This window comes from Lissotriton vulgaris, chromosome 2_2, assembly GCF_964263255.1.
Source record: "Lissotriton vulgaris chromosome 2_2, aLisVul1.2, whole genome shotgun sequence".
Classification (NCBI taxonomy): domain Eukaryota; kingdom Metazoa; phylum Chordata; class Amphibia; order Caudata; family Salamandridae; genus Lissotriton; species Lissotriton vulgaris.
The window spans coordinates 24,505,062-24,521,196 of NC_141688.1; the positions used below are offsets into that span (position 1 = coordinate 24,505,062).

The 16,135-nt window shown below is 44.4% G+C and overlaps 1 long non-coding RNA gene and 1 pseudogene across 3 annotated transcripts in view; one reads left to right on the forward strand and one right to left on the reverse strand.

Moving 5' to 3' along the window:
• LOC147728960 (uncharacterized) overlaps positions 1 to 16,135 on the reverse strand; it is a 61,732-nt gene that overhangs the window by 9,892 nt on the left and 35,705 nt on the right. The gene's annotated exons all lie outside the window — the stretch shown is intronic.
• Positions 14,024 to 15,424, forward strand: LOC147728961 (glycogenin-1 pseudogene; annotated as a pseudogene). The gene has a single exon (XR_015309169.1). The product of XR_015309169.1 is annotated as a glycogenin-1 pseudogene (transcript).

The following is a 16,135-nucleotide window of genomic DNA, read 5'->3' on the forward strand; positions in this document are numbered from 1 at the left end:
TTGGGGTACACAATCCTGCGATTACCTGTATTCTTTCTGGGGTCAGTCTCCTTCCCTCCTTCGATAAGATGTGACCTAGGTAGGTCACTTCTTGTCGGCAAAATTGTAATTTTGGAAGGGAGACTTTATGCTTCATGTCACATAAATGACGTAACAACGACAGTGTTGCTTGCTTGCAAATTTCTTCAGTATCTGCAGCGATCAGTAGATCGTCTACATACTGAATCAGAGTCGCACCATCAGATAGAACAATCGTATCGAGTTGTGTTTTCAGAGCCTGACTGAATATGGATGGACTCTCACAGTAGCCCTGAGGAGCGCGTTTGAAGCGGAAGCTTCGTCCTCCTAAATTGAAGCCAAAAATGTCTCTGCTCTCCTCGGCGATCGGGATGCTGAAGAAGGCGTTCTTCAGGTCAATCACCGAAAACCAAGTGGCTGAAGCTGGAACCATTGTCAATAAGGCAGTAATGTCGGGGACGACTGGAAACTGCGGTACAACGATCTTATTTACTTCTCTAAGATCAATCACGAATCTGTATACAGGAGGCTGTGAAGGATCAGTACGCTTTGAGACAGGCAAAATAGGACTGTTACAAATGTTGCCTGTTGTTTCCTCAATGACATCTTTCTCAATCAGATCGTAAATGATTGCTAACAACGCCTTTTCACATTCGCTAGAGATCTTGTATTGGGGGATACGTGGCAACCTAACATTGGCTTTCATCATTATGACATACGGTGCTATCTCCAAACAACCTACATCATTAGAACCAGTAGCCCAAAGTATATCCGGGAGGGATGACAATTCAGTCGGAATATCTTCCTTTGACAAATACATTAGGGAAATCACTTTCTTACCGAGGGTGAGTTGTACTCCCGAAGGAGAACAGTACAAAGTCGCGTATAATCTTTTTAACAAATCCAAACCTAACACATTTTCGCCACAACCTGTTGTAAGGATGAGGGGTGCTTCTAATTCGCATGGGCCAACAGAAAGGGCCATAGGACTAGAGATCGGGTTTCTAACAGGGGCGCCAGAGAAACCTACTGAAACATTCATTTCGCCAGACAAAGGTGCGCCAGGAAGTTTTGAGTGCATAATCGAACTTTTCGTAGCACCAGTATCCAGCAGAAATGGCTCTGACACTCCTGATGTAATCACCTCGACATAAGGTCCATTCTGATCTACTGGAACTGAAACAACTCCCTCTCTTTGTCCATGGCTGTCCTAGCAATTATTACCCTCATTCTCGTTTTCTGCGTAATAGTCATCAGCATAGTACTGACCTGATCTAGAAGACGCATTATTTTGTTGATCAAAGCTATTCATGGAATTCTGAGGCGGAAAGGAAGTGTTATTCTGGGGGAAATTTCCACGACCCCTACCCCTAGGAGCCTGTTGAACACCTCTACCTCGTGCACCAGAAGCTCCAGAGGCACCATTCAGACGTTGTGCCAGAGCTGGACAATTATTCTTGAAATGACCCTCTTCTTTGCAATAGGCACACTGATTCGGGCCGTATGGTAAACGCTGATGGGAAAACTCGTTTCCTTGCGCGTTTCTCGAATACTGCTGTGGTCGTTGATAATTGGGCTGACTAGGTGTGCGAGGCGGATAGGCTTGCTGGAGAAGAACTTTGGTCTTTAAATCTTTAGTCTTTTTGTCTGCCTTATCTAGCTCGTCCTTGCGCCTATTTTCGTAGTACTGGGCTGTGGCTAAAATCTGTGCTGACGTGGAAACAGCCCAAGCACTCTCTGAATCTTTCAATTTATTACACAGTTCGGGAAGCAGATTATGTACGAACTTGTCTACGAACAATCTATGGCCACCCTCGGTAGCCATATCCTGACCACTATGATCGACGAAAGTCTCTTCAAATCTCGTGAAAAAGTCAGACACATTCTCATCTTTCTTCTGCTTGCACGCAGATAACTTATCCCAATTGACACGTAACTCGGGCATTAGGGTCTTCATGTACGTGATAATTCTACCGGGAAGTTCATCTACTAAAGGCTCTGGTTTAGAACCACCAACTTGTCTAGCATCTGTAGCAGCAATATTAGCCCAAGAGTCACCTAGTTCTTGATCATGATCTGTATGGCGGATCTTACTCCATAAAGGCTGTGGAACGACGTTCCCAAACAGCATGTCTACATCTGCTAAATTCATTATACATGAGCTGGCAGTCTGTGATAACTCCTTATAATACCCTGCGGGGTTTTTACGTGGATCAGGTAATGTCTGCTTGAGTGCTAACACTTCAGATCTTTTCCAGGGGACATGTACCCATACACGCTGGAAATGCGGTGGAACAGGTGGATGTGCATTCGCATCACCTTCCCTCCAAACTGGAGGAACTTCTCTCATGGGGTACTGTCATGCCTTTTTCCTACCTGACACATCATCCTCATACAGTGATCTAGACACATTCCCCTTGCTCCTATAGGATAATAACAGATCTATAGCTTTTTCAACATCGGCACCTACAATCATGCCTTCATAGAATTTGAAACGCATACGAAATAATTCCTGCATTTTGCGTTTGGGATCATTTGTTTCCAAATCTTCGCAAAGATATACACACATCTCTTCGAATACGTATCTCTGAGTGGGTGCATCCCATTGTCGGAAGACTTCCATAACAGACTGAACATCATATCTAACAGTGTCAGTAACCCATTTGCGTGCTAACTCATTTAGTACTTCTCTTTCCTCATAATCAGGCAGTTGACTACGCAACTGTCTACATCCTGTTTTAGGGGTCGTTTTAGGCGACCCAAAGAAAGGTGAGAACAGACCAGTGACAGTACTTGCCACTCTCTGTCGAACGGAAGGAGAAGCTTGTGGAGAGGCAGATGCGCCAGAAAAGATAGGCTGATGTAAAGCAGAAGTCGAGGCAGTAGCAGAGGAAGTCGAGGCAGTGGCAGAAGTAGTATCGGGATAAACAGTTGGAGCAGTAGGCGAAGTCGTAGGAACAGTAGAGGTAGTATGTAGCAAAGGCGGCGGCCCTTGAGAGGGCTGCGCCGGAGAAGTAGGAACCAGCTGAAGAGGAGCTGATGCTTGTGCAAGAGCTGTATTTCGTGCGCCAGGGCGCGGTATAACGAAACGCTTCGGGGGTCCAACAATGCTCGATGTATATGGGGGTGGTGAGATCAATAAATGGGACATTAATGGATCTTTCTCGGATGTTCCCTTTGAATCTTGTCCTTCATGGGCAACATCGGGTAACATTTATCTACTGCTAATTTCTTGCTTCTGAGCATTTTTTCATTTTCCTGCTCTTCTTCATTATCGCTGTATGCAATGGCAGCTTGCACCATTGACATACCTCTTTTATTTTTCTTAGCTAGTTTCATTTCTTTCTGTTTGGCTTCTTTGCGCCACAAGCGAAAAGAGTCAAACATCGCCGGCCGGGCTTTCTTCTTGAACAGTTTGACCTCGAGGTTATCTAAAATTTCTGCGTCAAAACTACCATATAGTGGGGCCAGTGTAAAACACCATCTTTTCTGGTGTACTTTATCCATACCTCATTATATGTGATAGGGCCTACTCCGTGCTTTATATATATCTCATATGTTGGAGTTCCAATCGGAGGAACCGGACATGAATCCTCTAACCGGGAGTCCTTTCTACAACCAAGACAAAACAAGTTTCCAAGTCTGCTAAGACCAGGCATCTTTGCTCACTAGTCTAGCTTCAAACGTCAAAGGTTTATCGAATACGATAGTCTTGTGAATACACGAGTCCTTCGGCTTTGGCGCTTGCAAGTTCCAAATCTAAGTGTATCTCAAGGATACCAAAACCAAGTGTATCTTAGTGATACCAAAACCAAGACTAATACTAAGGCCTAGGAGACGCTCCACTTATACTTAACTGAAGTATTGATGACCGATGACATCACCGGAAGACTCGTCTATCGTTTCGCTCTACCAAGGATCACTGGGTCCAAAACAGGGCGATAGTCAGGGCAGCAGTCCTTCGTAGCCGTCGGGATGCGGGGAACCTCGCAGCAAAGACCTTCGGAACCACGTCGACATACAGGGGTCGCTGAAGTGGCTGGCCATCCTCTGGAATTTTCACACGAAGCTCCTCACGAACATCTGGCTTGGACTGATACCTCTTGATACCGCCCCGAGTTGGGCGCCAACTGAGGTGCCGGGTTTTTAGGAACCCGGTGGTGCCAGGGGATCACACCCGAAGACCTCTGAGTTCTCCCTGTTCCGGACCACAGAAACCAAGAGTCTTCTAGATGAAGTCAAAGATCGAGTTTTATTGGCTGCAACCAAGTAACATGTGTCCTAGAAGTACGACAGCACGGGCCGTAAGTTCTCAGGAGACTGTTCGTTTTTACAGAACCAGCCTTCTCCTTTTATACACAGTTTTACACTTCAGGCAAGAATTCTTGAGTTTATGATATGGTCATAGACATATTTACACAATAGAGCAAAACGCGAAGTCATGACGGCCAACCCATATTTTAGATGTCCAGTTTGTGATAGATGACCCAGCCCAGCCCGGAATTACAATCAGATATCGATGAAAACCCCAATAAAACAGGGCACCTCCTTGTCATAAAACTGGCCATAAACAAGAAACATGGACAGGTGTATGTGTGCAGAAAACATGGTCTGTAGGTGGTGAATAGTTTATGGCGTGTTGTGCTTTGATGATATCTTACTCGGCCACTGGGCGAGGAGCTGCCCAAACAGGTTTGGCTGGAGGCGGTAGAGTCAGTTCGGCCAGGCCATGGGGAAGTCAGCTAAGGTGGACGTGTCCTTTCAGATCAAGCTCGACCTTAATCAATTGACTTATATGAGGGCAAGGCATAAGATGGATGCCGTTCACAAAATGGAGTCCGAGGGTTTGGAACGGAAATCATGATTTAAGGGTGTTAGCATCGCCCAATCATGACGCAAATGCACAGGGATAATGTCCTAATCATTACCGGTCTGCCGATACCAAATTTGTCATGGTACGATGACATTTTGTGACACGAGTGTTGGACCTCGGTACCATATCACAGCAAGGTCCGGAATTCCAGAACCACAACCACCATCCTCACCACCACTACCCTCACCCCCACCACCATGGTACCACCCTCAGCGCTATCATCACCACCACCCTAACTTCCCTTCCCTAATCACCACCACTCTTTAACTAAACATGGTTCTCAATTCCTGTAGAAACACTTCATTTTTAACAACCATTTTAAACTCATTACTTAATTGTGGTTTTTAGGGACATTTTGTGGCTTACGCTTGTGTTTGTTTACTCTCGAACAGCTTATTCTGGCCTGAAAATATGCTTCTTGGTATATAGTAAAGCTAAGTCGTACCAAAGATTAAAAAACATTTACATGTTGTCTATAGCTATCTATTGGCCTATCAGCCTTTTATATGGAAATCAAGATGTGACCGTCGTGAAGGGTCTATATGGTAGGATGTTGCTGTGAATCCCGTGGTGAGTGCTTGCTGGGCAGATTTATATTTAAACAAACTTCATATTTGATTGCCTTGTACCTTTTAATTGCTGTGCGATAAGACAATGTAGTGTTCATCGCATTAGATAACATGCTTTTAAAAAGCAATCTACAAATGCAGTCAATCCTGCATCAAGGACTGTTTGTATGGGTTTTCCTTCCTCTTCCTGTGTTTATCCCTCCAATGGAGCATATTCGCATTACTTGTGTCCCTCCAATGCTTAATTTTCAGTCACTCCTTTTTTTTTTACTTTTTGGTTAAGCCCTCCTTGAGAATGCATGTCTTTTCCAGATGTCTCCCTCGTAAATCCTACTTTGCCCCTCTTGTGCTTCTCCCCCATGACCCCGTCCTCCATGATCCTCCCATCAGCACCTTCCAAGTTGCTTCCATCCTACTCTCTAGTTGCTTCCTTCTACCGACAGTTTACAAAAAAACTTTGGCACTACTTTTTTTATTTACCAATCCAACTTCAATCAATAAAATATAAAAAAGCTCCCACTCATTTAGGTACATACATTCATAATGAACTCACCTACAAAATGATACAGATGCTGCGTCACAGCACCTTTATATTTTTTGGTTTCCGCTTTAGCCATGCTGTACAGCATCATTAAAAACTATTGGCAAAGCCAATAGGTTCCCAACAGTGAGACTTATTGGCTTTTCCAATGCTTGTTTCTAAGTATGTTCTCCTGAGATGTGCTCTTAATGTTTAAAGGGGGATGGGGGTGGGACTCTTTCTCCAAGTCCAACTGATGACCAGATGCTTCAAGGAGAACCAGAGGAAGAGAAAAGATAAAGAGAACTGTGAATGATACTGAATATATATATTTAATTATATATATATAAATAATTATTTATATATATATATAATTATATATAATTATATATCTATATATACATATATATATAAAAAGTTCCAAAAGGACGCTGCGCACTCCAGCTATAAAATAAAAGAGCCCTTTTTTGTTTTCGTTAATTAGAGATACAGTAGCCATTTTGATGTAGCAAAGGGAGGCATATGAATTACAAGATGAATTAACATAACTTAACATGTCTATGTAGACAGTTGGGACATTTTTATAAAACATCATTATGAAAATTTTGTATTGAATTTTAGATGGTTTTATATATATATATATATATATATATATATATTATCATATTTATAAGTAGTTTATACTGTGATACTTATTTATTGATTATGAATGTCGTCTTAATGTATTTATACAAATATTTATTTATTTATTTTGCCTGCTTTTGCACAGAAGGGTCCCGTACATTAATTTATGCATCTAATAAATACCCTTGAATTTAGGATCAACTGTACTAGAATTATCACTAAGTAAATACAAACTTAAATAGATGACACTGCATCTCACCCAATATTAGTTCAATATAATATGAAGAAACAACCACCTTGGTTCTAAATGAATTTTTTTTTAAACAAGAAATACAAGATAATGTAAGATATACTGTTTGCGAAACAGATCACGTGGAGTAACAGTAATTTTAGAGCACACTTTAATTTGATTTTTGTACACTGGCACATTTAAGAAGTCAATAGACATACATGGATATATGCATATATTGATTGGCAGTACATCCATCCTGTAGCTCATGGTGTATTATACATGTATGGAGCGTTGTCTTAATGGGACTGACAGGGTTGACATTAAGGGGCCGATTCCGATCCTGGAAAAAAACGTCTGTACGATTTTCATCCGTAGTCATCGCCGTATGATTTGTTCCCGTCTGTCCGAATCGCGCAGGACGATCCGTATTCCGTCAATCCGTCCGAATCGTCGCGATCCGTACGTATTGCAAGGCTGAAACAGTGAACCGTACGACTCGTACATATGCCGTATGACCCGACGAGTACGATCCCGACCGGGGTATGAGGACGCGATTCGTACGGTCCACGTCAAGTAAGGGCGATTCATACGGAAAAGCACACAATCACTTACACAGCGTACGGTGCGTATACCCCATGATCACAGGGGTATGGTGCGTACCCCTGCGATCACAGGGTGTACGCACCGTCCCCTGCGATCGCAGAGTGTACGCACCGTACACCCAGCAAACATGGAGTACGGTGCGTACACCCCAAGATCGAGGGGTACAGTGCGTACACCCGTGATCTCAGGGGTACGCACCATACCCCTGTGATCATGGGGTGTACGCAACGTACCCAGGGGGGGGTTCCGTACCTTTTTCGGGGCGAACTCTGCTTTTACGGCTGTTTTCGGCTCCCGGAGAAAAAGGGTCGTACGGTGCGTCCCCGACATGAATCGTACTTCCCGGGTCGGAAAAAGCAGCCGCGAACTGTACAGATGTCGCTACAGCGGGTTCCGAGGGAGATTAGTGCGGAGATTAGAGTTGTACGGTGTTTGTATGGTTCGTACGGAGTCCTGCTCCTGGTACGAATCATACTTCGTCGTACGTACGGGGGCGTTGCAGGGTACGATTCCTATGGGAAAAACGCTCCGAAAGGCTATTCGGAGCGGTTTTTCCCGAATCGGAATCGACCCCTAGGTGTGGAATCCTTGGATAAAAATTAGATAATTCTCTTTTCTCAAGCCTCACACCTGGTATTACACCTGTTTATATGATGTCAAATTATATATATATATAATTGTCGCTGATGACCATACAAAAAGGAGAAAGAAAACATATTTAATACATATAGTTTTATGTCTATGAAATTGACAAAACGTCACTAAAGTTTTTTTACGCACCTGTCACTTTAAATATGTCGAGAAGAAAGTAACCTGTGTCATGTTATCAAGGCTCTGTTGGGAGCAGAAATGTTATGGCGGCACAGCAAATAAACAAGTAAATCCACTGGAACTTTGGGTCCGTGTCTGTTGCTTTGGATAAGGTGAATGCGGAGTGAAGTAACACATATATATATATATATATATATATATATATATATATATCTTACCCACTGGCGGTCGCCAGTAGGTAGTTATAGTTAGGGCCTAGTTTCCATAGGAAATCCGCAACATTCTATTTGGAATAACTTTGGCGCCGGTGGACGAATCTTTGTGACTTTCTCCAAGAAAATGGGCTGCTCCGCTCCTTCCCTGAAAGTTTGGGACGATTCGTGAAGCAGGGGCCGAGAAAAAAGGGAGGTCCCAAAACGTGTTTTTCCCATGCAATTTTCCATAGGACCTTTAGCCCGGGCTACAGCCCGAACGGCTGAACGGAATTACACCAAATTTGGCAATAAAGGTAGAGTTCAGTTCGCAGATCACGCTTTTTGTTAAATGATGTAAATCTGTTCAGTAGTTCCTGAGAAAATCATAAGTATATCTATGGGAGCTTACTGTAAGCTTACTGTACTCTGTACATTCCCGAGCACGAGCTGAATGCTAATTGTATGTCAACACTCCAAACCAGGAAGTATTGGCAGCCATCTTGTGCCTTGGTAGAAGCGAGGCACAAGAAAGCAGAGAAACAAACGTGAAAAACGCAAAGGACCCCCAAGGCCCCCCAAATGTTTTTTTTTTTTTTAAATCGAGGGGTCCGCGTACGTACGTGAACTCCGCGAACATAAAAAAAACGGTCTGCTTTTTTAAAAAGTAGCCCCGGGGGGGACCAAATCCCGGGGCCAAAATGAGAAAAAAAGTGTGGGGGGGTTTCCAATCCCCCCCACACTGCCCCGGGGACCGCCACCCCCCGGGGAAAAGTAATTATGATAGCGGGGGCATACAGCCCCCCCCCGCAGCCCCGGGGACCGCCACCCTCGGGGCTTTGATATCAGTGATGGGGGGCCTCTAAGGCCCCCCGAGCCCCGGGGACAGCCACCTTCGGGGGCTTTCTTTCTAAGTATGCGGGGGGCTCATGGCCCCCCGGGGCTTTAATACCAGTGATGGGGTGCCTCTAAGGCCCCACGAGTCCCGGGGACCGCCAACCCCGGGGCTTTCTTTCTAAGTGTGCAGGGGGGCTCAAGGCCCTCCACAGCCCCGGGGACTGCCACCTCCCCGGGGCACTAATATGTAAAACAGGGGGGTCCGTGACCGACACCCCAGCCCCGGGGACCACCACCCCCGGGGTTTTGTAGATGTTGGGAGCGGGGCCGCGCGGTCCCCCTCCTGGAGCCCTTGATGGCCCAGGGCCGGCTCCTGCAGTGTCCCGGGGTGCCCACCCCCGGGACACTGCTGTTTGCTGTGTTAGGGCGGGAGCCTCGCGGCTCCCACCCTACCACAGCAAACTGCTTTGATTTTTGAAAGAGAGAGCAGGAAACCTGCTCTCTCTTTCAAAAATCAAAACAGATTGCTTTTCTGCATGGGGAGCAGCGTGTTACCTGCTCCCCATGCAGAAAAGTAATGTCGGCTCCCGGAGGATGCCGGGATCCGGCAGGGACCGTGGGGGGCTTGGGGACCCCCCCGCAGCCCCCAACGAGGAGGGCCAGGCCCCGGGGGATGGGGTCCCCGGGGCCAGAAGTGGCCCGGGAGTGGGGCCATGCGGCCCCCATTCCCCAAAAAATTAAATAAAAAATAAAAAAATAAAGGCCCCAGGGATGGGGTCCTCGGGGCCTTAAGGGGGCATAGGAGGGGGGCTGCAGCCCGCCTCCACGTAAAAAAAAAGAAAAGTTGGCCATGACCCGGGGGATGGGGTCCCCGGGGCTGGAATTGGCCTCGGGAGCGTGGCCCCCTTCACCGTAAAAAAAAAATAATAATTGGGGGCCGGCCCTGGGGGATGGGGTCCCCAGGGCCAAAAGAAAAAAGAAAAAGAAGGGGGGCTACATAGCCCCCCTTCTTAAAAGTATATATACTTTTTTTAAATGGGATCGGGAGGAGGCCACGCCACCTCCCTGTACCTCTCTGCAAACGCACCCCCTGGCGCGTTTGCAGAGGTGGAAGTACTTCCACTTGCATACTGGGGATCCCTGGGGGCCAACTAGCCCACCTAGAGCCTCCAGTATGGGCCAGGGTGCTCCCTCGCAGAGCGGTGTAATCAGGCCACGCCCCTTTTTACACCTCTCTGCAACGCAGCCCCCTGGCGCATACTGGAGGTTCTTGGTGGGCTAGTTGGCCCCGAGGAACCCCCAGAAAGCAAGGGGAATTAGTGGGGGCACAATGAGAAGCTTTTTGCCTGGCACAAGTTGCACATGAGTTCACAAAAGAGGAGATGTCTTTTGTCATGTCTTTCCACCAAAACCACCGTTGACATAATTTCAGGGTTTTGTAACTTCCTGGGTGTCCAGACAAAGTGCTGTTGTGACATCACTGTATAAGTTGTTGTTGCAATGCCTCAGTGGGGATGTACAGCCGGTTGTCATGATAATATAGGTCTTCTTTGCAAGTGTTCAATGGTTCTTTTGTCCACTTCTCAAGGAGAAGGCTGACAAAATGCTCTTTGAGTTGGTCAATATAGTTTTTGGATAACTTGTTTCCATGTTCCTCTACGCCTATGATCTTATTTTCAGGAATGATCGGAGGATAGGACTCACATGTTTCTGAGGGATATGGTCCTAACCTAGACAAGGCATCTGCTTTATCATGTAGAGGTCCAGGCCGGTAAGTAATAATGAAATCATACTCACTAAAAAAAAGGACCCATCTCATCTGTCGAGTAGTGAGAGCTTGAGCCGATCTAAAGAATTGGAGGTTTCTATGGTCAAAGTAAATTGCATGAGGTGAACCCAATAAATAATTACGCCATTTCTGAAAGGCTAATTTAATAGCCAATAACTCTCTCTCTCTCCGATAGTGTAGTTTTGTTCTGCTGGTAACAAGGTCTTCGAAAAATAGGCGGCAGGATGCAACTGACCAGTGTTCTTGTCCTTCTGAGACAGGACTCCCCCTACCATGTATTGTGAGGTGTCAGCTTCCACAAAATATGGTAGTGTGTTATCGGCATGTTTGATAACTGGTGCAGTGGTGAATTTCTCCTTTAGTTTCTGAAAAGCTATTTCAGCTCTTCTGTCCAAATAAATTGGACCCCTTTTTTGAAAAGTCGAGTTATTGGGGCGATGAGCTCTGAGAAATGATCTATAAATCTTTTATAAAAGTTTGCAAATCCTATGAAGGATTGTATTTCTTTCACCGAGCTCGGACTAGGCCAATTGACTATGGATTTGATCTTTTGTGGATCCATCTTTATACCTTCTGGTGATATCACAAAACCCAAGAAGTCCACTTGGGTGGTGTGAAAGGTACTATTGTCTAACTTGGCATATAGATGATTCTCTTGTAGTTTGTGTAAGATCTTTTTCACATGACTAACATGTTCTTGTTCATTCTGAGAGTATATTAATATATTATCGATATATATGATTACGATGATGTCAAGTTACTTTCCAGAAATGTAGTTCACAAAGAATTGAAAGGCCGCAGGGGCGTTACAAAGCTCAAACGGCATTACACAATGCTCAAATAAGCCAAATTTTGTATGGAATGCCGTTTTCCACTCATCCCCCTCTTTTATACGAATAAGATGATAGACTCCTCGCAAATCGATCTTGGTAAATATTTTAGCCCCTTCGTATTTGATCTAACAACACAGAGATGAGTGGGAGGGGGTACTTGTTCTTAATCGTACTTTTATTTAATGAGCGATAATCCAGGCATCCTCATAAACCTCCTTCTCTTTTTGGTATAAAAAAAGAGGGGAGGACACCGGCGAGGTGGAAGGACGTACGAACCCTTTCTTAGTCATCTCATCCAGATACTGTTTGAGATATTCGGTTTCAGGGGCTGTAAGAGCATACACACGACGGACCGGTAACTCCGCACCAGGAATGAGATCTATTCTGAAGTCATAGCTACGATGAGGAGGCAGCTTGGTGGCTTCTGTCTCATCAAACACCGCTTGATATTCCTCATAAATGTCAGGCAAACAAGAGGTCGCTGTCACAGAATGGACCGCACAACATAAAGGTGGGATATTATCACTAGCCTCCTGATAACAGTGTAACAAACAATACTGAGATCTTAAAGTCACTGTTCTAGCTATCCAATCTATCTGCGGATTGTGGATCTGCAGCCTAGGAACCCCTAGGATGGCCCCAAAATTGGGAGCGTCAATGAGATAAAAAATAATGGACTCAGATTGTCTATTACCACACACCATAATCATAGCCGGTGTTTGATAAGTGTTTAACCCAGAAGATAACTCTGTGCCGTCCACTGCTCTTACTGGTTCAGGATGAGCTTTTGGCAGGAAAGGGATACTGAGGTTCTTGGCGAGTTGTATTTCCAGAAAGTTTCCAGTAGCTCCTGAGTCTAGGAGGATATCAAGGTTCTTTCTATTTTGTAAAGACACTATGAGAATGATGGACAGCGTGAAATGTTTCGGAATCAAAGGCACACATTTTCGTGCTGTTGAGACCTTACAGGCAACCGTACTTGAAGAAGCGGTCTCCTCATTCTTCAAGTGTTCTAGTTTTCCTCTACGTAGGGAATGCTTTGACTGCTTGCCATATTCTTTGGAGGAACGCAAGGTCTTACTGGGCATTCCTTGGCATAATGACCCCCTTTTCCACAATAAAGACAAAGATTGTTTTTTCGCCGCTTGTCCTTTTCTTCTGCAGATATGGGTCCTCTTACTCCTCTAATTTGCATGGGTTCTGACGTATCTTTGGGTTCTTTCTTTTCAGTACGTATCATAAGGTATCGAGGAGAGCAGAGGCGATTTCTCTCTCCTTTGCGTTCATGTATTCTATGATCCAATTTAACGGTTAAGTCTATGAATGCCGCACAATCTTCTGGCAGATTCACTACTTGAAATAGAAGATCCTTTAATTCATCATTCAAACCCCGATAAAATAATGAAGACCTCTTGTCCTCAGGCCAATGAGTTTCTGTAATTAACCAATTGAAGGTAGTAATATAGGAAAAAAGATCCTTAGATCCTTGCTTGAGACTTAACAGAGCATTATCACTGGCCTGCATGAACGTAAGTTTGGAAAAAAGACTTTTCATTTTTTCCTGAAATTCATTGACGTTATATAGTAAGGGGTCGTTGTTTTCAACCAATGGCACTGCCCACTCGGCTGCATTGCCTGCTAGATACGAGATCACAAAGGCTACTTTAGCAGCATCATCAGGAAAAGCAGCCGCTTTACATAAGAATTGTAGTTGACATTGATTCATAAAGATATATTGAACTCGGAGCTATCCCCATGAATTCTCTCAGGCATCGCTAAGGGAACCGGGCTAGGTGTATGAACAGTGAACTGGACTGGAGGTAGGTTTTCTCCTCGTGAAGAGGCGGCAGAAGTTTGAGAGGGAACTGTGAAATGGGCCGGTTGAATGTAGCTCTTGCTACCCTTAGGGATGGTACTTTTACCCTATACTGTTTCTAAGGTCTTAAGGTGTATTACTTCTGCTTGTAATCTCTGATTCTCAGATCTTAATCTTCCTACTTCTGAATCGAGGTCTACTAAGGCAGTGGCTAATTCTTCTAATGAAGGATTCTGCAGCGTAGTGTGTAAGACTGGGTCTAAGGGGGCACAGGCACCATCGGGATTCATTTTCGCTCAGGTGGAATGTATTAGTGGGCTTGGTTTTCTGTCGGGGATCCAGCGACGTTTCCACACGACACGAAAGTTGGTTGTACTGATAACTCCTCAAGTCTCAGAGTCCATGAAGAAAGTACTTGAAAAGGTCTACGATGAAGTGAAAGTTGTGGATGTCTTGGACAGTGGGGATTCGGCCCACCTAGCCTTGATGGAAAGACCAGAATTGGGTATCACCTTAACAAAACTCCACTGCTGGGTATTAACTCAGTATTCGAAATGTGTGTTCATGGATGCGGACACAATGGTTTTGTCTAATGTTGATGAACTCTTTGAGAGGGAGGAACTGTCTGCTGCACCAGATCCAGGATGGCCAGACTGCTTCAATTCTGGCGTGTTTGTCTATAGTCCATCCATTGAAACCTACAATCACTTGTTACAGTTTGCAACAGAAAAAGGAAGCTTTGATGGAGGCGACCAGGGCTTGTTAAATGGATTTTTCAGCAGCTGGGCAACCACAGATATCCACAAGCATCTACCATTTGTTTACAATTTAAGCAGCATTTCTATATATTCATATCTACCAGCTTTCAAAGCGTTTGGAGCAAATGCCAAAGTGGTCCATTTTCTGGGAAAAGTCAAACCATGGAACTACTCGTACGACACTAAAACCAAGTGTGTAACGAGTGAGGTGCACGATCCAACGATGATTCATGCAGAGTTCCTCAACATGTGGTGGGACTGCTTCACCAACAAAGTCCTGCCATTGTTAACCGAGCAAGGTGTTGTCAAGGACTCCTCTACAGGCCTCAAAGCGGAAGCAGTTGCTGAAGCAGTGTCTCAGTTGTCAATTGATCCACCTCCCCCCCCACCTATATCTTCAGAAGAGCGCAAAGAACGGTGGGAACAGGGTCAAGTTGACTACATGGGAGAAGACTCCTTTGAGAACATTCAGAAAAAACTGGACACTTACCTTAAGTAGACATGCCAAACTCCACCAATGCAATAAAAGGACTAAAGTGTAGCATCTAGGATAGTGAATTATTGGCTGCTCAAGCCTAGAATGGAAAAACGCACAGTGCTACAGGAGGACAGCACCATTAACTGTATTTGAACTGTTTGCCTTTAAATATTGCACTCTAATGCATTAAGTGATCTTTACTCCACAACTCGTAAGAAAGCACTTGTTAAAGGTGCAAAGCTGATTCAATCTGAAACCTGTATACTGTACTGTGGTTCAACTCTTTACCCAAAACTTTCCTTTGGTAAAGGATTATTGTATGTACGTGATGTTGTGCCTTAAAGGTATCCATATACATAGTACCCATGCTGAACCGCATGAAGAGTAGCATAGGGCTCATTTATCATAGTCTCGATGTGACAATTAATTTCCTGACTAGGTGTACTGTACAGCATATAATGCTCTTGTCCTGCACCTTACATGGTTAGTAAGCACTTGCTGAACTGTAACAGCCCTCAATGCAATTCCACGGGAGCGAAGATGAATGGTCTGCACACTTCCAGAAAACAACACTTGGAGAACTATGATACATGCTCGCAAGTAATTATTCACTAAAAGTGTGGGGAATAACTCATAGAGTGACCACCACTCTTCCCCAGATGATGTCGTTGAGGTATTCTGCAATGACCTGGTTAAGGCTGTCGTGCGCTGTAAAAAAAAGGAAGTACCACCACATCTATCATACACGCTTTAAAGAGGCCATCATAAACATTGATATATACCAAGATGCGCGTTTCACTCACCCCAACGTCCTTCAGCCGAAATATGAATTCTGATTTACTCGCCTGTTATCAGGAGAGACCTCAGTGCCCCATCTTTCAGCCCACTACTGATCCTGAGAAGTAATTCTAATTGTAGTTACAGTAACTTTAATTTCCTTCCATAGGCTAACATTGACTGGTTTCACTTGAAAATTGTTTTAAGTGTGGAGTTTTGGAACTTTAAAAAATTCCTCAAAAGTCAGCCGAGCTACGAAATCTGATTTACTCACCTGTTATCAGGAGAGACCTCAGTGCTGCATCTTTCAGCCCAATACTGATCCTGAAAAGTAATTCTATTCGTAGTTACAGTAACTTGAATTTCCTTCCATAGGATATCATTGCCTGTGATATAAAATATATATAAATTAAAAAAATATAAAAATAAAAAAATATTACAATTTC